Source organism: Nannobrachium achirus, assembly GCF_963921795.1.
Source record: "Nannobrachium achirus genome assembly, chromosome: 1".
Lineage (NCBI taxonomy): Eukaryota > Metazoa > Chordata > Actinopteri > Myctophiformes > Myctophidae > Nannobrachium > Nannobrachium achirus.
This window is the reverse complement of record NC_137810.1, coordinates 18060447-18083420: the sequence shown is the minus strand read 5'-3', so window position 1 is coordinate 18083420 and position 22974 is coordinate 18060447. Positions and strand designations below refer to the sequence as shown.

The following is a 22974-nucleotide window of genomic DNA, read 5'->3' as shown; positions in this document are numbered from 1 at the left end:
GATATCACATTCAGATAAGTTGAAACTCAGCCTTTGTATTATTATTCTTCGCGCATTAGCCTAAAGCGGTGGCATTAGGAGTCGCCCACTGGCGAGTGTTGAATTAACCCGTACTTAAGAATACTTATTCTTGTTCCGTCCTAAATCGACGGTTATTTCCTTTTATAACAAAGGATTATTACTGCTTGTTCAGGACTCCGCCGAAGCAAGCGTGGCATAGCATTAGCCGTTAGCTTGTTAGCTCGTCTGCTATTGTTAACGTTAGCTACACTGCTCACCGCTTGTTCAGGCCCTGCCCGAATCAAGCGTGGCCTAGCCTTAGCCGTTAGCTTGTTAGCTCGTCTGCTTCTGGTTAACTCTATCTACAGTGCTTCGCCATGGATCCTCTGGCCTTCCTGCCGAGGCAATGTCCAGGCTGTCCAGGACTCATCGACGGACAGGATCTTCACCATCTCTGTGTCGGCTGCATGGGCGTTGCACACGCCTTCTCTGCACTGAGTCCTCAGGGGAGAGCAGGACCTTTCTGTGACTGCTGCGTGGCCTACGACCACGATGTACTGATACACCGGTTCTTCCTAGCCAGGGCAGGCCTCGGGGCCTGCGCTCCACCAGGTGGGTCCACTGCTCTCAACCCCACAGCCCAGTCTTTCCTTCCCCAGGCGGCCCGCACCGTTGGTCAAGGTGCGGCGCTGCCTTCCGGAGATCCGCTTGACAACCAGCGCGCCATTCCAAGTCAAGATGGCGCCGTGCTACATGAGACACCGCCTGCCGCGCAACCGACCGCAGCTAGCTCCACTGTCACTGGAGCTGGCGGGTCTGGTGAAGTCGCCGCTAAGAAGGCGACCAAGAAGGCTAACACCCAGACGAAATCTCCGGTAGCCTTTTCCCCTTCGGGCGCGGTGCCCAAAAAGAAACGCTTGGATGTGACCGTCGGGGACGTCCCCCTCGACGTGAGCATCACCAAAACAGTCCAGACCTTCAGGCGAGAGTCGGACCTGAGCTCCGGTCAGAGCGAGGGTTCTGGTTCTGAATACTCTGGATACACGGCCGAGGAGGAGGAGGACTCCGTCGAGGACGAGGGTTCTCGACTCACGGTCACTGTGAAAGGTAATGCCCCTGCGGCTCCAGCACGTCAACTGGACGCCGCAGGGAGCTCCCAGGCCTCCTCAGGCACCACTGCCCCTCCACCCGCCAGTCAAGCGAGTGAAGCGGGAGCAGAGGACGTCGATTCTGCAGCAGAAATGCTGGATCATCTCACAGTCTACATGAGAGCTCTGGCCAGAGTTGGAGAGGAGTTGCCACCTCCTCTCCCCTCTGAAGAGGCAGAGGATGATGATGAAATGCCCGGGCAGGAGCCTTCGGTTCCCGCCCCGTATGTCCTCTCCAGGCTGCCGCTGGTGAAAGGTTTCACCAAGGCCCTCCATTCCTCATGGAAGACGCATAAAGACCCCAGGAAGCTGCCTTTCTCTGTGCTGGATTTGGTGGGCGGTGCGGAGGCAGGCATGTCCACCTGCCCTAACCTGGACCACCTGTTGGCACAATCTTTTCTGAGTTCCGTCAGACCCCAGTACAAAGATGTAGGCACGGCTAAAAACGGGCCGTTTGTTGGCCCCGTCGGCACCAACCCGCCGGGGTTCACTGTCCTGGAGGACAAGCTGCAGTCGGACAGGGCTCGTAACGCCTACCGGTCCGCTGCTCTGGCCGCTAAGGACCTAAATCTGATCCAGCTCTTGCTCGCTTCCACCAAGGACCTGGTCAAAGGTCTGCCCACGGGGGAGCACACAGCTGAACTGAACACTCTATTTGACATCATGCTGAAGGTCAATTGGCATGCGGTTAAGTGGATGGGCAGGTCCATGGACTACAACCTCCAGTCTGAGAGAGCCCGCTGGCTCGACTATGTCGACCTCGAGCCTAAGAGGGACGTGGGCGAGAAGCCTCTAGGTCCTCGCGGGGAGATGTACAAGTCTCTCATAAATATGGAGAACAGTCCCACCACCCTCATGGGTGGGGGCTTGGAGCTGCTGCAGGGTAGAGTTACCTTCTTCAAGGCGGCTAAGGACATCGTCGAGTCCACCACAGTGCCACAGGATGAACCGCAGCAAGCTAGGAGGACGTCCCGCTCCTCCCGCGCCAAGGAAAGGGGCCGCTCTGCTTCTTTTAAGAAGCACTCGTCTTCCTCCAGGGGAGCCTCTGCAGCCAGGGCGCCTGACAGGCCCCGCACCAAGGCTGTAGTTCCCGAGCGCGCTCAGCCGCGCCGCCCGTCCAAGGATGGCAGGCAGCAGTCTTCATACCGCGGTGGCCGCGGTAGGGGACAGCGCAAATGACACTCTGAAGAGGGGAATTGTGCTGGGGCGGGGGTCCGAGGTGTCTCTCGGTCCCCCTCCCCCCAAACGAGGGCGTTTTTCGGTACCCCGTGTCGGGGAAATGAAAATGTTAATTTTGATGCCTCCTGTGTCGGCAATAAACATGTTGAAAGAACAAAGTCTGTCTCTGTCCAACTCTCTCGCACTAGCACAGACGACCCCATCGTGCATGCCTCCTGTAGTAATGATGAAGTCCTGTCAGGACTCGATAATCAATCACAGGTTTTATCAGAAACCAGTAATGTTAATGTCAAACAATTATGTGGTTCCTCAAGCGCGCGAGTGGGATATCCCTCGCGTCGACAACATGAATCCTTTATGCATGCCTCCTGTAAGAATGATGGAGTCCCGTCAGGACTCTTTAATCAGTCAGAGGTTTTATCAACAACCAGTAATGTTAACGTCAAACAATTATATGGTTCCTCATGCGCGCGAGTGGATTTTCCCTCGCGTGAGCGATGCTATGAATTTAACCTTGAGTCAGAAATTCTGTCGGCCTACTATGAGCCCGGGTCAAGGGACAAGCATAAAGGCCTTAGAGCAGGTATTAAACGTAAAAGTTCCTCTCCTGTCAGGGGAGAATGCTTTAGTTGTGGGCGAGTCTGTTTATCAGTCGAATCGCTTTGCTCTTCCTGTCGCTCTATCGAGCCAAAACCGAACGCTTCCGGTTTCACCGGATACGGATTCGCTAGCTCCCCGCTTCCGGTCCGGCCGCAAAAGAGCTCCGCTAGTCAAGCGGTACAATCGGAAGGTGTTCCCACCTTGCGGCCTATTGAACCCCTGCGCTCCGCATCCGGGTGTTCCGGATACGGATACGCAGGTTCCCCACTTCCGGTCCCGCCGCAAAATAGCTCCGCTAGTCAAGCGGTACAACCAGAAGGTGTTTCCGCCATGCGGCCTATTGAACCCTTGCGCTCCGCATCCGGTCGTTCCGGATACGGATACGCAGGTTCCCCACTTCCGGTCCGGCCGCCAAAAAGCTCCGCCGTCACGGAAGCACAGTGGTGGGGTTTCTCTCGCTCAAAACACGCTAGCACGCTGTGCGCGCCAGTGGAAGTTATGCAACCCGAGCCATTGGGTATTTCGAACGATAACCAGGGGTTACAGGTTACAGTTCGCAGACATACCCCCGCTTTCGAGCAGGGTTATTCATACCAGAGCACGTGGTTTAAAAGCAAGTCTTTTGAGAGAAGAGATCAGCTCATTGCTAAGCAAGGGTGCTATAGTGGAGCTGGACAGGACCCAATCCCGCATGGGATTTTGGAGCCGTTATTTCCTGGTGCCCAAAAAGGGGGGGGGGCTACGTCCCATCCTGGACCTAAAGGCACTAAACGTGTACCTGAAGAAGTACGTTTTCAGGATGCTAACAGTACCCACCATGTTACGGTCGGTCAGGCAAGGGGATTTCCACTGTTCAGTGGATCTGAAGGATGCTTATCAGCACGTCCAGATTTATCCCCCACACAGGAAATTCCTTCGGTTCGCCTTCGAGGGTCGCCTGTACGAGTATACAGTACTCCCTTTCGGTCTGTCACTGAGCCCGAGGGTTTTCGTGAAAGTGACCGAAGCAGCCATCGCCCCGCTGAGACGGCAGGGCGTCAGGTTGGCGACGTACATCGACGATTGGATGATTTCAGCGAGCTCCGCCCACGAAGTGGCGCGTCACACACAAGTGGTTTTGGCTCACCTGAAGGCCTTAGGTTTCATAGTCAACCACGGCAAGAGCATGCTGACTCCAGCAAGTCGTCTTACATTCATTGGGGTCCTTCTGGACTCATCCGTCATGTCGGCCCGTCTCTCAGAGGAGAGGGTGGACAGGTTTCGGGAATGTCTCGACTCCTTTCAAGTGGGCCAGGAGGTCACTTACAGGAGTTGCATGGTACTGACGGGAATGATGGCTTCCGCAGTACATCTGTTGCGTTTGGGCAGGTTTCATATGAGACCTTTTCAAAGATGGATGTTATCCCTCGGGATCCCGCCCTCCTTGAAGTACAAGAAGGTTACGGTTTCCCCTTCCTGCGCGATCGCCCTGTCTCCGTGGCTGGTGGAGGGGTTCCTCACCAGCGGAGTCTCGATTGGCGAGGTGGTTTCCCACAAGTCGATCACGACAGACGCCAGTCTCAGTGGATGGGGAGCCACTTTCGAGGGGCGCACAGCGCAGGGGCTTTGGCCTCTGGAGATGAGGGGTCGTCACATCAACTATTTGGAGTTGATGGCTATACTCCTGGCGCTCAAGCATTTCGAGCCTTGGATTTTGCATTGTCACGTCCTGGTCAGGACAGACAATACGACGGCCATGTTTTATGTCAACAAACAGGGGGGCCTGTCGTCGTTGCCACTGGACCGTCTGGCTCGAGAATTGACGGTTTGGTGCTTGTCGCGTCTCAAGTCGATCAGGGCCTCACACGTCCCAGGTCTCCTCAACAGCGGAGCAGATCTCCTGTCCAGGGGAGGTCCTCGCTACGAGGATTGGTCTCTCCACCCCAGGGTGGTGAGCCAGATTTTTCGCAAGTTTGGTCAGCCAGTGGCGGACCTGTTTGCGTCAGCGGAGAATACGAAGTGTCCGTTGTTCTTCGCGGTGAAGGGCAGTCCTCCCTTGGGGTTGGACGCCTTAGCGCACACGTGGCCGAGAGGTCTACTGTACGCGTTTCCCCCCTTCGACTTAATCCGACCCACTCTGGAGAGAGTCAGGAGGTTCGGTCTGGAGATGCTCCTGGTGGCTCCCTACAAGGGCACGTGGAGATCGGCGATCGCCCCTCTCCTTTGCGAACCGGGTTGGCAGCTGCCTCAGTGCAGGGACCTGTTGAGTCAGGCCAGGGGGGAGATCTTCCACCAAGGCCTGCAGGTCCTAGACCTGTGGGTTTGGCACGTGAAAGGTTAAACCTGCTGGCAGCCGGTTTTTCTTCTGAAGTGGTTGATACCATTCAGAGTGCTAAGGCGCCCTCTACGAGGGCGTCTTATGATGGAAGGTGGAATGCCTTTGAGGACTGGTGCGAGTCGCGTGTTCCACCTGTGGTGGCTCATGTGGCGTCAGCCCAGGAAATTCTGGAATTTATGCAGAACCGCTTGAGAAGTGGTCTAGCATTTTCTACCCTTAGGGGGTATTTGGCGGCTATTAATGCCTGTCACCTGGGGGTGGCGGGCAAGGCACCTTCTAAAGTCCCGGAGGTCATCAAGTTCATGCAAGGAGTTGAACGTTTGAGGCCGGTGACTAGGTCTTTGTTCCCAGTTTGGGATCTGCAGGTGGTTCTAGGGGGCCTATGTCGGGCTCCCTTTGAGCCGCTTGTAGGGATGCCTTTGAAACTTTTGAGTTTCAAGACGGCTCTTTTGCTGGCTTTGGCCACGGCTAAAAGAGTTGGTGACCTGCAAGCTCTCTCGGTGTCTGCGGAGTGCATGCAGTTTATGAACAATGATCTCAAGGTGTTGCTCAAGCCTCATCTTAAGTTTGTTCCTAAGAACATGGTGGTCCCTAAGGAGCCTGTTGTTCTTCTGGCTTTTCATCCTCCTCCGTTTGTCTCGGCGGAGGATGAGCGGCTGAATTGCCTTTGTCCTGTCAGGGCATTGAAGGCCTACTGTGACAGGACTGCTGGTTCTAGAGCTTCTTCTCAGCTCCTTGTAGAAATGGGCAATGTTCTTGTCAGAAAGCCGGTGTCTAGACCCACTCTTTCGAGGTGGATTGTGGATGCTATTAGGCTGGCTTACTCTAGTGCGGGTGTGGAAGTGCCGGCGGCACTTAAAGCCCATAGCACTAGAGGTGTGGCTACTTCGTGGGCACTGGCAAAGGGAGTCTCCGTTCAGGAGATTTGTGTTTCGGCGAATTGGTCTTCGCCTTCTACCTTTGCAGCCTACTATCACCTGGATATCGAATCCTCTTCGCTAGCGCATTCGGTTCTGGGTGCAGTTGCCTCCTCTACGTCATAGAGGAGTCGGATCTTCCCCTCCCACAGGTGGGCATGTAGCCACCTGGGGTATTTTGGGGGGGACCCTGTGTTTTCCTTATATAGTGTGTCTTACTTATAAGGCGGACTTGTCCTTTTCATTTAGTTGAATGAGGCGGACTTCGGTCTGTCAGGGTCTCTCCTTATTTTCTCATGCCTTCACACCCAGGTCCGGTGGGCCTGGGACCTTCTGGGTGATGGGTCACGCCCGTTTGGGCTGTGCTCACCCGTATGAGGGGTGTGTGGGGGTATGAGAGTAGGTTGTGGCTTAGAGGGGAGTTTAAGAATCCCAAGTGGGAGGTCATCCTGGAATATTGACAGTAAACGGTAGGTTCCGTACGGAACCATTGTTTACTTAGATATGGAAGGATGACCTCCCACGTAATGCCCCTCTGTTTCACTGAATGTGGCAGAGAGTGGTATTAAGAGGATGTTACTTCCGCCTCCGGGGGCTTATATAGCCTGGAGGCGGGTCACTCCGGTTTGAGTGACAGGCCCTTCCTACCTACGTTAGTACGGGAGCTGAAGTAGTTTCTCTGAATGATCGCCAGGGGGCGTCATTACCCAAGTGGGAGGTCATCCTTCCATATCTAAGTAAACAATGGTTCCGTACGGAACCTACCGGTTTAGAGTATCACCTCGAGCTAAGGTGAATACCTTAATGGTGATGTATTAAAATACTGCAGTATTACAACTACTATCCACATTGTATATCACAACAGCCTCCCCTGTAACTGCATGGAAGCTTGAATTCCAGGTTTTAACCAACCCTTAAACAAGACATTGTAAATGTGAAATGACTCAATATTGAACATCTACATGGTTTATTTCACACCTAAAATGTAATATCAGAAAAAGAAAACGTCTTTCTTTCTTTCTTTCTTTCTTTCTATCTTTCTTTCTTTCTTTCTTTCTTTCTTTCTTTCTTTCTTTCTTTCTTACATCAATACTGTCTCCTGTAGAGATCTTGCTGCGGTCAGAGGTCAGTTGTAATTGAACAGTGTGCAGAGGATAATGTAGTCGACTTTGAGTGAGGGTGGATACAGTCCTACTCCTCCTGTGAACCAACATCTTACGCTCAGACTCAACTTACACGTAATATTATATCTGCAGAGTAGTACATCACTTACTACAGCAGAAAGATGTTACCAATCATATCGTAACTCAGCATTCACGAGGAAAAGCCAAGGCTGGGGAATACTATGATCATGGGACGTTTAAGTATTTTCTTTTCCTTTTTTCTTTTCTTTTTTTAATAGCATTTCTGGTTTATTTTAATAGAGAATGTTCAAAAAGGCAGGATGGCGAGCGAGACAAAGGGGACATGCAGCAGGAACCATATTACAATCAATGGCAGTATAGTTTATGTTTAGTCCGTTATCCCCCGCTATCCCAGATTTACCCCAGTGTAGCTGACCCTTGTAATAGGTGCAATCAATCTCCAACTGACCACCACACCCAAATGTTCTGGTCCTATCCTAGGCATGGGCACATTTAGCACACTACCATTGTCAACAACCCTCTCTTGTTTGTAACAGTTTTTTTGCCCAAGGCACACCAACATTCAAGTAAAAATCTCAAAGCTCACCTGTATTCATATCGATGCAAAAATAGCCTCTATGACTATGTGTTGGTTTCATCTATGAAACCTGAAATCTCGACTTTGTTTTCACATTTTCAAATGTATAAACCACAGTGTCCTTTTCATAGCTGAGTGCGGTGTGGGTTGAGGTGGTGTGGTGTTTGTTGGTGGGGGGTGAGTGGTCAGTCTCTTTTCAGTGGCCCTGCTCTCTGTGGTCTCTGAGGCCCCACACTGGTCGTAATAAGTATTACATTTCCAATAGACTAGAGACACTTATAATAAGGTAAAGGTACCTCGCTAAAACATTGGAATGTGTCCAATATTTTGGAGACATTGAAAGGTGTCGGATATTTAATAATGTCCCTCTTTGGTCTGCAAGGCTCAATGCAGTATGGAAATGGAAATTTCAAGCTGTTTCTGATTCTGCAGTAATATAGTTACATGTAATGCCCCTGAAAGTGCAGTTCAACTGCCATGTTACTTTTGAGCAAGGCACTTAACCTGTCTGTAAACTGTCTGTACTAAGCCTATTCAAAATGTTCCGCTACAACTAATCTCTCTCTATCAACAAGCTCACAGCGTGTCATGTTGTGACGCATTGTGTGCTTATTGATGTACCATTTTTGCAGAACGTTTGCCTATAATAGCTGAGTGTTCGCCTTACAATATACTCAGAATAGGGATGCTAGGATTCATATGGTTGAATCCCAACTGCTCCTGTAGAGTTTCTGAGTGGCTGATGCTAGACAACTGTACTCAGAGACTTTGAAGTGTTAATGTGTTCAGTCGTTTGAAAGTAAGCTAGACTGTTACTGTAAAAAAAAAAGAAGAAAAAACTATGCATGCTCAGCAAAACCTCTGTACCCCCAAAAAAGTAGGTTTTTAAAAAAAAACATTGCTATCTGGTTATAGTGATAAAACCATGATGTGGGAGTATGGCTTCATTGATATTGTGTGTGTGTGTGTGTGTGTGTGTGTGTGTGTGTGTGTGTGTGTGTGTGTGTGTGTGTGTGTGTGTGTGTGTGTGTGTGTGTGTGTGCGCGCGCGCACGCATTCGTACGTGCATTTATGTGGCCAGTGTCTGTATTTAATTATAGATGGCTCTGGCCCTGTGGTCTTCCTCAACATTTCAGATACTATCTGGCTTGCATTTAGCCTGTGGAGGGCTAGCTACTTATTCTATAGGCGTCTGCACCTACTTTTTATCTTTCTAATGTATGTCTTTTGTTGCACCTGTATTGCTTTGGTTTGTTAGTATGTCAGAAATGAGGTGCAATGTCTCTCTTCAAAAGCGCTGTGGCAACATCAAGGTTAATCATTCTTAATGCAACTAATCATACCATCTGCATTATTTAAATACAGTTTGAAGACACACTGGTAGGTTAGTTTGTTAGGTTAGGTTAGTTAGTTAGTTAGGTTAAGCTAGGCATGGTTATACCATCCAAAAACATATATTAAAATATTGTTGCATTTGTGGAAAAACAGTTGTAACTGATTACATTGGACAATGTTATAATTTTGATTATACTGAAGGACAATGTTTTGTCATTGTTTTGTGTGGAGAAAATGTTCTGTCACCTTCTCTCACTATCATCTTGAGATAACCCTAACCCTAACCCTTTCTACTCTTCTTTCCCCATGTTTCTTGTCTTGTCTACATCCTCCTCTCCATCCTCTTCTTTCTCCACGTACCCACCCCCACCCCCCCATTCCCTTTCTTTATTTTTTATTTTATTTTAACATATAGTTTTTATTGGGGGTATGTAGCAGGATTCAGTACAGGCCAAAGAGTCAGTTTCCCCTTTTAAAGCAGTCTTCATTTAGCGCAGTGATGCTAACAGCCCATTCTCCTTGCTCATGCTCTCCTGGATGAGCAGTTAGCCTGCAGCACTAGCAGCACTTTACATAGGGAGGAACACACACTACCAACACGCTTGCTTCTTCTCCCTCCCTCCCTCCCTCCCTCCATCCCCCATGCACTTCTTTCTTCTTCTCTCCACATTCACAACATGGGTTTCTGTTCCAGGGCCCAGAAAGGTTTTCTTGTGACTCGTCTGTCTGTCAAGCCTCATTTATACTTTCTACTTAAGTTGCACCAAAAATAGCCAATCTACAAACTTACAGCACAACCAAGTATAGGCCTAAATTAGGCATCAGTGGGTCTGTGGTCCGTCCCCTATCCCTCATATACAGGCACGTGCACACATAGACATCAAAGGGGGCTTGAGCCCCTTCCCTTTTATCCGTCTGTAAAAAGTGCCCTCTCCAGACCAAGAATGCAGTTTTCACTATGGTGAAAGAAACGCAAATGCCCCCTTTCCATGCCATACCCGGAGGCAGCATTCAAGAGCCTTGTCCAAACTCTCCTGAACTTGAATGCAGCATCCTATGTTGAAAGAATTGCCCTCGCTGTGTAGAAATCCATGCCGTTGCGCCACATCTCCAGTATTCACTTGATTATGCTTAGTTCAGTGTGGTATCAAGTACCGAAAATAGCCGACCTCCAAGATCACAACGCCGCGTTGTGAGCTTGGAGGTCTGCTATTTTTTATATTTCCACCAAAAGGCCCTTTTAGAAATGTCAGCCCCTGCCTCTCTAACATTCTATACACATCCCTGCTCATATAGGTTGGTCTGGGGCTACTCATGGCATATCAGATGACATTATAGTGATGAGCCCCACATACATACAGTACAGTACAGTACCTCTTTCCAGATAGATGCTAGCAGCACAGTGTTCTACTTACATTATGTGTGCAGTATTGCTAAAGATGTGGAATCTTGACCACAAACAGTATAAAGTTGTAATGCTGCAAATACATGGTCAACCTTGCACATTTCTGCCACAGGTGTTTGCCAAAAGTGAGCAAAGTGTGATCAAGTACATGTCCTGACCTAGACTATAAGCTTATATCTGTGTTCCAACAGCTTCTAAATGGACTTAAAACTTTGGTGGTTGCGGGTACGTTGTACGCACGACACGTGCGTGTGTGTGTGTGTGTGTGTGTGTGTGTGTGTGTGTGTGTGTGTGTGTGTGTGTGTGAGTGTGAGTGTGTGTGTGTTTGTGCTAGCCTGACGAATCTACATTTGACCGTCCCTTACATTACATTCAGGACTCTTAACACATCTACTGCCTCTTAATCTGAAGGTTGCTTGGTGCCTCGGCGCCACGTCGTTTCCTCCGTCGGCCAGCGCTATTATTTTGAAGGGCCGGAAGGGGGTTGTTTTTGTTTTTTTGGATTATCACTTGACGGCAACGATTACGTCATCTAGTCACATGACAGTGTGCGACAAGAAGATGAAGATGGCTGCGCCCTGCCTTTTGCCTTGTTTACATTTAGATCTGCTGCAAAATGTCTCAAAATGGCTATTTTGTTTAAATGAAGTTTCTTTATGGGCCTCGCCATTGACTTAACATTGAGGAGCTTCACTTCGCGTGCACGCCCAACGTGCGTTGTAAACAAATCGCCGACATTACCGATGCGAGCGGGACCGGAGCGACATTAAGTAAGTAATAATATCTTTACTGTATATACAGTAAGATTCACAGTCCTCACCGTCAACGGCGCCATGGTATTAACCCTTTCAATGACAATCCTCACCGTCAACGGCGGCGAAAAAGTTAATGGATGCATTCATATCTGCATATATTCTCTCTCTCTCTCTCTCTCTCTCTCTCTCTCTCTCTCTCTCTCTGTACAGTACATTATATGTATGTACAGTACATTATACGTGTGTACGTATATACACAATACATCTACTGTAAGTATATACTTATCTCTCCCTGTCTCTCTATGTTCCAGTCTCTCTTTCACACACACACACACACACACACACTCACACTCACACTCTAACTCGGGGGAAATAGGCCAACACACATGGAGGAGCGTTTCATAGAATCATTCCAGCTGACCTGGCCTGCCTTGTGAGGCTTTAGAAGAACAAGACAAAGGTTCATGGAAGGAACTGGGCTCAACCAATCACAGTCCCAGATACAGCACACAACACACATACACACACCACAGCAAGCCGGCCGGCCGCTCGAGCCCTGAGCGCCGTATCACTGTCCCTGCTCGCCTATCGATTAGACATGCCTGGCTGCTGTCATGTGCAGGAGCTCAGGGAAGCCCCTAATTGGCCAGCCAGTGAGAGAGACAGGGACAGAGTGAGGAAAACATAGAGGCAGAGACACTGAGTGGGCAGCGGTGCAGAAGACAGAGAGAGAGAGAGAGAGAGTGAGAGAGAAGGAGTGTGCCTACAGATGTGGCCCGATAACTGAAGCTGAATAAAGGAGAAGAAAAAAAGAAAGCTTAACATGAGGAGTCACTGTTACTCTGTTCATCTGGTTAGTTGGAACAGAGAGCGAGAGAGGCAGAGGAGGAGAGTTCATCTATACAGCTTCATGTGAGTCAAGTGCGTGTGATACTCTGACTGATCATTGAAGAAGAGAGACGGGGGAGAAAGAGAGCGGAGCAAACTTGTATCTCTCTCCCACCATTTCTACTCTCTCCAGTGGATTAGTACAGTGTATGGATTGAGCTGGATCCTTTTTGGAGACAAAAGAGAAAAAAAGGTACAGTACCGGGTACTCTCACCTCCTCTCCATCTCCCGCACCGATCTGCCGTTACTGTGGACAGTGGAGACGTCAGGACTCTATCTTCTCCGCCTCCTCAGACCCAGCCAGCCTCTCTCTAGTTCATCTTGCCCTGAGGGGAGATGGGAGCTGAAGACGACAGAGATGAAGTTCATTAACAACGTTGCTGTAAGAGAACATTCGCTTTTTTAGCTTTTAGTTAATGCATGTGGCCCGAGAGACTTAAAACATAGACGAAAAATAGCAAGTCTGCCAATGTGGAACTTTTTATCTGCATCCTTTGGGAATTTTGGTATTCACCAGAGAATGACAAAAAGTGGTGAATCTACAGTGTATGATATGTTAGAGGCCAACCGACTGGAGATGCTCTGGATGCGCTTCAGCTCATGGACAGAAGAAGATACATTCCAGTGGAGCTGTAAAAGGACCTAATCCATTTTTCCATCTCTGTTCCACCAGAGAAGAGACAAGGTGACAAGAGGAGGTGAGGAAGATACTACTAGTGTACTACTAGTGAAACAAGAGTCCTTCTCTCTATATACTGTATACATACTTGTACAGTATATATACAGTATATATCCACATACTAAGCCATGACCACTTATTTCCACAACCATGAGTTCTGCTGCAGTCCTAAGAAGCCCAATGGTGGCTCCATCAAGAAAGCTTGCAAAGGGAAGGCCAAGGCAGGCAAGCACCATCATTATCACTCAAAGCAAACCCAGAACCTCCTGCAGACACCAACCCACCAAATGCAACTTTCTCCATTACATTCACCAACACACAGACCTCATTCTCCAGCACATGGGAGTCTTTCGCCAACGCACCTGCTTGCTTCACCTTCACCTAGCTACTACCACATCGCACCGGCCTCTCCAAATCGCCAGCTAGCGCTTCCTTCACCCAATTGCCAGGTGGCGCCCCAATCGCCAAGTAATCAACCGCACTCGCCGAGTCGCCACCACCAGATGCAGCTATCTCCAAGCCATCATCAACTGCATCTTCATTCACATACCCAGCATCAGCTCCAGACTCCACTTTCACCCGTTCACATGCTGGCATCGCCCTCTAATCATATATATCAACAGCAGCTGCAACAGCTGCTCTCTCCTAGTCACCACCCCTCCAATCGCCACTCCATGTTTCTCCCACAGTACCATCACTACCCTCCTATTCCTCAAGCTTCCCCGTCGCTGTCCATACAGCCGTTTTACTCACCACAGCTCCCCCTGTCTGCCGGCCCTGTGAACTATGGCTGGAACACACTGCCTGCCCACCTGACCAACAGGGGCAAAAAGGGGAAGGCCACCAAGGACAGCGTCAAGAAGAGTCCCACCAAGAGTAAAGCCAAGGGGAAGGCTGTGGGCAGACCGTGGCCCAATGATACCTGTATGTGTAGCACACACTCTGGGGAGGCACCAACACACCCGCCATTCATGCACCACACACCACAGATACAAGCCCGCATACAGGTAGGTGGAGAAGGAATGGAGAATAAAAATACTAAAAAAAGATGGTAAAGGAAGAGACGAGAGAGGAGAGGGGCTGTAGGGGCACTTAGTGGAATTAGAATCAATGGATGTGATATATTAGCTGATGGGTGGGTCTTGTCTGTGTGAGGATCACATTAAAGCTGCAGTCTGGAACGCATTTGAATGAATAATACAGTATACCAGTAAGACACCGTGAGGGCGAAAAGCAGGACGGAATTCATTTGAAAGTGTGATTGGAGTTGTGGTTGTTTAAGTTGGACAAAATGTGGACAAAATATTTTCCCAAATATGGATATGACTGACGTCTCATGTTATAGACCACATGAGACTCACACTATGTCCGTATATGGGCATTCCAAGCTATGGGCTTAATATTGATGACATCAGGGATCTCCAAATATGGGCATACAAGGGACAAGGACGGAATTCGGTCCCATCCTAATTTACAGTACACTTTAAGACCGAATAAGACATAATAAAGCCATAATAAGAAATAATGTGTTGGTAATTAGAACTAATATGTTTTATTAGACAGAAACAAAGACAGAATAGCAGAAAGAGCGGATACATTCTCTGGCACCGGCACCTGCCGCGGAACTACCGCAGCAGGTACTGCCGCACAACCGGCAGTTCAACGGCAGTCGCACTGCATCGTCGGCGATAGGCCTGGCAGTTCGACCGGCAGTCCCGGCAGTAGGACCCGACAGGTCCCGTCGCGGTAAACTGCCGGTCCGTGCGGTGGTGGCTGCTGCGGCAGTTACCAGCGATGCCGGTCCTACCTACAGTTCCGTGCGGCAGCCGCCGGTCCTAACGCCGGGCGATGCAGCACGACTGATGGTCGAACTGCCGGTCGGCAGGAGCCGGTGCCGGAGAATGTATTCGCTCTTTCTGCTATTCTGTCTTTGTTTCTGTCTAATAAAACATATTAGTTCTAATTACCAACACATTATTTCTTATTATCGCTTTATTATGTCTTTTTCTGTCTTAAAGTGTACTGTAAATTAGGATGGGAAGTGTGACTCGTGTCGCGGCAGCCACACTGGTTAGACTGATACAATACAGTATGCATATATATGGGCATTCCCAGGTATGGGCTTAATATTGATGACATCAGGGATCTCCATATATGATTGCCAGAGCAGGCTGCCTTGTCAACAATGTGATGTCACAACAGGTAAGCTATAGACATTGAGGCGTTACTCACTGACTCGGCCACCCACCCTCCCTCTGACGGACAGGATCTGCCAGTTTTCATAGTTAACTGCGACCTATGGTCGCAATTAACCAGTAAGACACCCTAAGGGAGGGCGAGATCGCACTGAAACAACAGAGACTGACACAATATGTCCATCTATGGGCATTCCTAGATATGGGCTTAATATTGATGACATCAGGGATTTCCATATATGGGCATAAAAGGGACAAGGACGGAATTAATTTGCAAGTGTGAGTCACGTTGCGACAACCACACTGGTTATCATGAGACTGACAGAATATGTCCATATATGCATTCCCAGATATGGGATCTTGGGCCATATATGGAGCGTGACATGAGGCGTGACGGACAGACATGATCTGCAGGTTTTCATACTAAATGCGACCTACGGACGCAATCAATCCATATCATAGAGTATGTCAATACAGTAGAACAGCAATGGTTGGAGGTGATCTCCATACTCTCCGACTGAGAGATTTAGACACCTAAAGTACATGTAGCTCATATTAAGTACAATATCCCCTGGCCAAGCAGGGACTGCCTCTTCTTGGATGGCTAGAAATGTGGTCTCAGCCTATTACCTTTCCTAAAATCACTGTAATGCACGGCGTCTTAGGGTGTATTGCTTGTTATGATATACCCGTAGGTACGTTTGTACCTTGTTGCTCACTGTGTCATTGCATTGATTAGATCACTTCATAAACAAGCCGTGAAAGTTCAGGGTATGAAATCACAACAGTATCATCATCATTGTGATGTACAAAGTATAAAATATTAAACTTTGACAACTTAATTTTGTATTTGGACGTGCGTTTAGTGGATTAGATCATCGCTAATGCTGCTCCTCCAGAGCTTCAATGGGAGAGAGACTATAGCATCCCTAAATGAGACTCTGCCTTTGGATAATATGCTTTTTTTCTAAAGTGATTAAAGAATGGAATAAGCTCCCTCTCTGTACAGATTTCAATAATGTCTCCTGTAAAGCTTAAAAAACTGACCATAAACAACCTAACCAGCATTAATGTGACATTTTGATTACCTGTTTTACAACTTTGAATACATATTTTGAATATTTGCATTTTACTTTGTGTGTGTGTGTGTGTGTGTGTGTGTGCCTGCATCATGGATGTCAATAGGTTATTGCAGTGGTTCTCAAGTGCATTCCATGGACTCTAGGTTACTTTAAGGTCTAATTTGACCCTTGCAAGTGGGTTAGGGGTCCAATCATAGTGGAGATGATAGGTGTTTTAATGTCTGCTCATTGCTCAGGGTCAGGGACTAGCAAATGGAAATTAGCCTGTAGTTAGCAGTTAGCAGTAGTAGTAGCCTGTAGTTAGCAGTCTAAGGCACATACTGTATGTGATGTGTTGGTAAATCATTTGTATAGTCCTTTTCCATGGACATATTGGGTCAATGAACTATACTTTCAGTCCTTAGGGTATTTCTTTGTTATTAAACTGTTATTCGCTTGCCCAGCGTTGGCGCGGTTGTTATGCTGACAATACGTTGGCTTGCAAGTAGTGTCCGACCGATAGACTTTTTTGTGAAGCGATACGATACGATACAAGAGAGGGGGGCCCATCACCGATACCGATACCGATATAAAATATTTTTGAAAAAAAAATAGTTTTTGAAAAATGGCTGCCAACTCGGGAAACTTGGGCGGGGGCAGCAAATGAGTTATTATTATTATTATATTTTTACACACAATCCAGGAGCATTGACAGGCCTGACGCACACACACAATCCAGGCCATTGACAGGCCTGACAAGGCTCGGCTGACACAAACACAGTACGTCGTCAATTCACCATACAGTAACGGAGGAGGGGAGCGCACTTTTTATGATCTATATACCAGTTTGCTTGTTTCTCTCGCATAAATCTTGCAACACTCTTCCTTCCACTGTCCACAGTGTTTTGTTTTATATACCAGTTTGCTTGTTTCTCTCGCTTAATTCTGGCAACACTCTTCCTTCCACTGTCCACAGTGTTGCTAATGGCTAACGCTAGCTCCGGTAGAACTGGCTCCTCACTCCACTGGCCTGACCTCAGTGACCTAGTATGAAGGAATGGCGCACTCTGCTGGACAAAATATTTCATTACACTGGTAAATCTGGTCCACACAGCTTACAGCGTTGTGCATAGCTTTGTATTATTATTTTTGCCAGACCCATGAAATGGGTAGGCCTACATAAGCAAATGTCGGTCTGTCCGGGTTTTCTATATAAAGGGTATATATGATGATGACATGATGATGACATGCCTACAAAAGGCATGATGTCATAAATGATGATGACAGACAGGGGGTCTGGCACAACCAGGTTGACCTGGTCTAGTTTTTATACCGGCGGGAAATTTCACCGATACGATATAAACCGATATGCCCAAATAAGGCCATATCGGCACCGATATATCGGCGGCCGATATATCGGTCAGACACTACTTGCAAGGCGTCAATCAGCAAAAGGGGTGTGCTCGGGTGGTGCAGTGGTAAAAGTTCCTGTCCACCACCACGGAGGTTAAAGGTTTCGAATCCACCGTGGTGCATTCGGCTTTGGGGACAATAAATTGTCACTGCTTGTAATCCTCTGGGCTGGGGCGGCACCTGTCAGCAGGTAGTGTCGGGAGGAGTTGGACGAAGGCTCAGGGGTCCGCTCACTGTCCCGACGGGCCGCTGTTCCGACTAGCGTCGGCAGGTTAGATACTCGTCACAGTTACTGAGGTTAAGTTTAGGGTTAGGGGTAGAGTTAGGGTTAGTTTTGGTGTCAGAATACCGGCCCCTCAGCACACTGATGCGGACCCAAAGGCTCACTGGTAGGTCAGTCAGTGGGATGCAACCGTAGAGTTATATATAATATAGAGGAAGGACAGCCCCGCCCCCCAGCTATTCATTTCAATGCAAGTTGCTCAGTGGCGTTTTGAAGCACCCGAAAGAAGCAGAATCCAGGTGCATTGTGAGGGAATTAGATCATCTGGATGATAAAAATGTTCTTACGTCGAAGAACGTCTTACGTCACGAACATCGCTCTACGTCCATTGAAACCTATGGCAGACCCCAGCAGCGCGCTTTTTTGCCCGTTCATGTAGTTCACCACCCCGCCTGCAGTTCCAGCTTTGGCCAGTAAGACAGGCTGAATGCAACTCGTATTTAGTGTGGTTGCCCAACAGGGCAACACATTATAGTCCTGGGGAAACTTTATTTCTAGGGTAACCTTTCCGCCGCCATTGGAGATTGACGGACAGACAGACATCTGTCAGACAGGGATAGGGAATCAGTATGTAATCAATGGGGGTGGGAATCAGTAGGGAATCAATGGGAGTGGGAATCAATAGGGAATCAATTGGTCGAGCTTCATCATCATCATCATTTATTTAGCTCACGACCATGATCACATGGTATGGAGCACAGCTCATATTATATACATAAATAGTATACAAAACATAACAAACATTACAATAATATTCAAACAGACGTAGCAGAAAAGCGGGCATGACACATTATTTGAACAAGGGCAAGGTGTTCTTTAGGAAAGCTCCCAATTTACATATAACTTTTGCCTTGTCAGCTTGTAGTAATAAAATCAGTTTCCACATAGATGGATGGGTTGTATAGTACTTCACAATAGTAAGGTTCTTACACTCAAACAGTACATGGTACTCATCCCCGACACATGACAGTTAGCTTACTGTAGAATATAGTCAGCAACCATCAGCAGCACACTCGCAATTTCCAATTGCATCTTTGCTAGTTGTATTTTATATCAGCAATGCTTAGCAATAGAATGATATGATTAGCATGATTACCATGGCCACTCACATTAGATTATGCTACATCTGATTATATTAGCTCATTAGTGAGCTGGACTATCACTACATATTAGGGAGACGGAAGTGGGTTTTAGAAATGTTGACTCTCTCTCTCTCTCTCTCTCTCTCTCTCTCTCTCTCTCTCTCTCTCTCTCTCTCTCTCTCTCTTCTGTGTCTGCGCATGCGTGTGTGTGTGCGCGCGTGTGCGTGCGTGCGTGTGTGTGTGTGTGTGTGTGTGTGTCCGTCCATCCAAAGTTGGGTTGTGTAAATTGAGCCTTGGTGTGTCCTCCTGTGAATTAAATGTGGAACATTGCTTTTGAATGATTTAGACCATTTGGGAAACAAACATGGCTTTGATGGCTTTACTACACGACTGCTGTGCTGTCATCATAAAACTCATTCATTCAGATGAGTTTTTTTGTCAGAATGCCTGGCTCCTATTCAGCTAATTGCTGCTGTATGTCATGAGCTTTTGGGGGATTTCCTAATGACCAGTTGTTTAGATTGTGAATTGTGGTGATTAACGATATAATTATGATGATGTTGTAGAGTCTGATCTCACCCCGCCCTTCTGTTGACAAACATAAGTCTAACGACATAATTTCCTGCCATGGAGTTGGATGCCCTATTGTGTGCATAAAGCCACACATGCAGGTGTGTACACGCACGCACACACACACACACACACACACACACACACACACACACACACACACACACACACACACACACACACACACACACACACACACACACACACTCACAAAACAACAACAACCATGGGCATGTACATTTTAACACAGCCTGCCTACAGATTATGTGTGTTTGTGTGTGTGTGTGCGTGCGTGCGCGTGTGTGTGCATATGTGTTACTGCGTTACTGCTAGGGACACACACTGATCCATGTTATATAAGTGTGCAGTGTAGTGTAGCGTGTCAATGAATTCACTAGCGGACTATAGCTGATGGGATTTATGTACTTGTCAATGACGCACATTCACACACACTCGCGCACACACGCAGTGGCATGTGTGTGCCACTGGACACACCTCCGACGCAGTTTGCGCCTTGCGTTCTGTGCCATACACCATAGATCTAGATTGGGCCCTCAGAGTTCAATTTACACTCACGATTTATGGTGTGTACATGCCACACTGTTACATTTCAATATGTTAGTATGTGGATAATAATAATAAGGGTAATAATAATAATAATACATTTTATTTATAACACACTTTACATCTTTGAGGGTATAAAAACGAGGCACACAAATACGGCAACAAAAAAATAATAATAATCATTGTTCACATGAGAAGTAAAACTCAAATACAAATACATACTAGTCTGTTAATCAGTAAAAACATGATGCAGGGAGCGTACCAGTATAGCAGGATTCAAATTCAGATATGTACAGTATTATGAATTTGGGTATTACATATTTGAGATTAGCCTTATGTTTGACTCTTAACAGATTATTAAAGTAACTGGGACAATGACATAATTATGTACATTATTATACTCTAGTTCTAGATTGATTTCATAAGCAATCTCATAAAACAGTGTATATTTCTCTCTTCTGATCCAGAAACACGCCAGTGCAAGCGCACAAGTGTACGCATGCACACACACACTCGCACGCACGCACGCACGCACGCACGCGTGCGCACGCATACACACACACACACACACACACACACACACACACACACACACACACACACACACACACACACACAGGCTGATAACAGCTGCAAATGTCAGCCAGTCCTCGCTGTCACATCATTTTGTTTACGATACACAGTAGCTGCTTACTCTTGTTTTCTCTCTACTCCTCTCCTCTTCTCTTTTCGTCTTTTCTCATCTCTTCTATCTATCTCTCTGTCCACACTTTACCTCATATACTGTCTTGTTCCCTCATCTCTCTCCAAACTCTTTGTTCCATTATCATGGCATTATTACGCTATTAATTGTTTATGCTTCTGTGTGTGTGTGTGTGTGTGTGTGTGTGTGTGTGTGTGTGTGTGTGTGTGTGTGTGTGTGTGTGTGTGTGTGTGTGTGTGTGTGTGTGTGTGTGTGTGTGTGTGTGCGTGCGTGCGTGTGTGTGTGTGAGAAAGAGAGAGAGACACACATGTGCATCTGTGTTTGACCTCTGTCCCTCATTATTGTTGTTCAGTAGGCAAAAACGACTCCTCCCACAATACCCGTAATCCCTATGACCCCCTCTCCTCTATATCTGCTTTCTCTCCTCCTGTTCTCTCCTTCTCTCTTGTCTTCCTTCCATCCATCCTAGTCTTCTTACTGCCGCCACCCCCCCCCCCCCCCTCCCCTTCCACCTTCTCCCCTATCAATGTGTCCATGTAGTATTAAGCATCTATTCAGCTTCACTGACAGAGTGACTGACAGCTGGGGAGCGATGGAGAGAGAGGACATACAGTATATACGTGTGTTTGACAGGGAGGGGGGTGAGCAGTCGGGCTATGAGAGGGCTGAGCAGATAAAGGGATAGAAAGAGAGAGAGAGAGAGAGAGAGAGAGAGAGAGGGATGGATGGAGATAGGTAGACAAATAGAGGGAGGGGAGGATTAGTGTAGAGGGATAGTACTGATGTCCCCGCTCTGCTTTCTGATGATGTGAACCTTTGTAGACTGTCAATTTGGTGTGCTGCCTGGCTGGTGGCTTGGTTGGTTGATTGATTGATTGGCTTTTTGGTTCGGAGGGAGGAGACTGGCACTTCTGAATTGACGGCGCAGACCAGCCTGGTCACCAGGCTGGGTGGTTGGAGAAGACCGGAGGTTCACAGGGTGGAACTGTCTGTCTGGCGAGCTTCTAACTGGACACTGGAGGGGATAGGGGAGGGCTGTGAGGTCCTGGTAGAGGAGACAGAGGGGAGACAGCAGACAGCACGGCAGCCACATGGCTATTTGGTCATCTCTGTGGATTTGAGGAGAAGACTGGACCTTGAGACAGTGGACTGCCTAAAAATACCTGACCGACTGACTTCATCTTTGTTGTATATGGAAGGATTTGTTGCCCTCTGCCATTAGCCTGGGGTGGAGATAATCAAACATGATCTAGATGGAAAGAGAGACAGAGAGTGTGTGGGGTCTTTGGCTGTATCGGACCGGTCCAGAGGCTCTAGAAGTTGGGAACAGACAGCTGGCACAGGCTGGTGACAGAACAGAACAGTAGGGGGGAAAGGGGTGCTAGGGTCGTGTGCTGCAAACTGAGGGTACATCAAATTGACAAATGAGCAGTTTACAGCCTTCAGGATATCTGTTCCCTGAAGTTTCATAGCTAGCTTTTCCCAACAACAGTGAATATATGAATGAGCTAATCAGACAGGACCTGTAGCCTCGTGCTTCAGTATAGGACTACGTTGGGAATTACAGTAGAGCACACCGTCCAAACAAGTGTAGTAAAATATGTGTAGTGAGTTACATTGTAGATGTTGTCCATTGCAGTGAAGTACCTTCTAACACTATCCACTATTAGGAACGTGCAGCATGTCATGCAGTGTATGTAGTCGCTCTATGGTGGTCACTTGTAGCAGATGTATTCAACATGCTGTACCAAAACACGACGACTCTGACCAGACGAGTAAGTCATTGTCATATATCGTTGCCTGTGTGTGTGTGTGTGTGTGTGTGTGTGTGTGTGTGTGTGTGTGTGCGCGAGTGTGTGCGTGTGTGTGTGTGTGTGTGTGTGTGTGTGTGTGTGTGTGTGGGTGTGTGTGTGTGTGGTGTTTGCACATACAGTACATTGTTTTGCCTAAAATCTCAACTCAAAGGCTCCTTGAGATATACATTTCAAGCCTTAATGTGATTTGTCTTTGTATTGTTGCTTTGTGTGTGTGTGTGTGTGTGTGTGTGTGTGTGTGTGTGTGTGTGTGTGTGTGTGTGTGTGTGTGTGTGTGTGTGTGTGTGTGTGTGTGTGTGTGTGTGTGTGTGTGTGTGTGTGTGTGTGTGTGTGCGTGCGTGTG

At 47.8% G+C, this 22974-nt stretch overlaps 1 protein-coding gene across 1 annotated transcript in view; it reads left to right on the top strand.

Moving 5' to 3' along the window:
* Positions 1-22974, top strand: part of LOC308286480 (disks large homolog 4-like) — a 151055-nt gene that overhangs the window by 79981 nt on the left and 48100 nt on the right. The gene's annotated exons all lie outside the window — the stretch shown is intronic.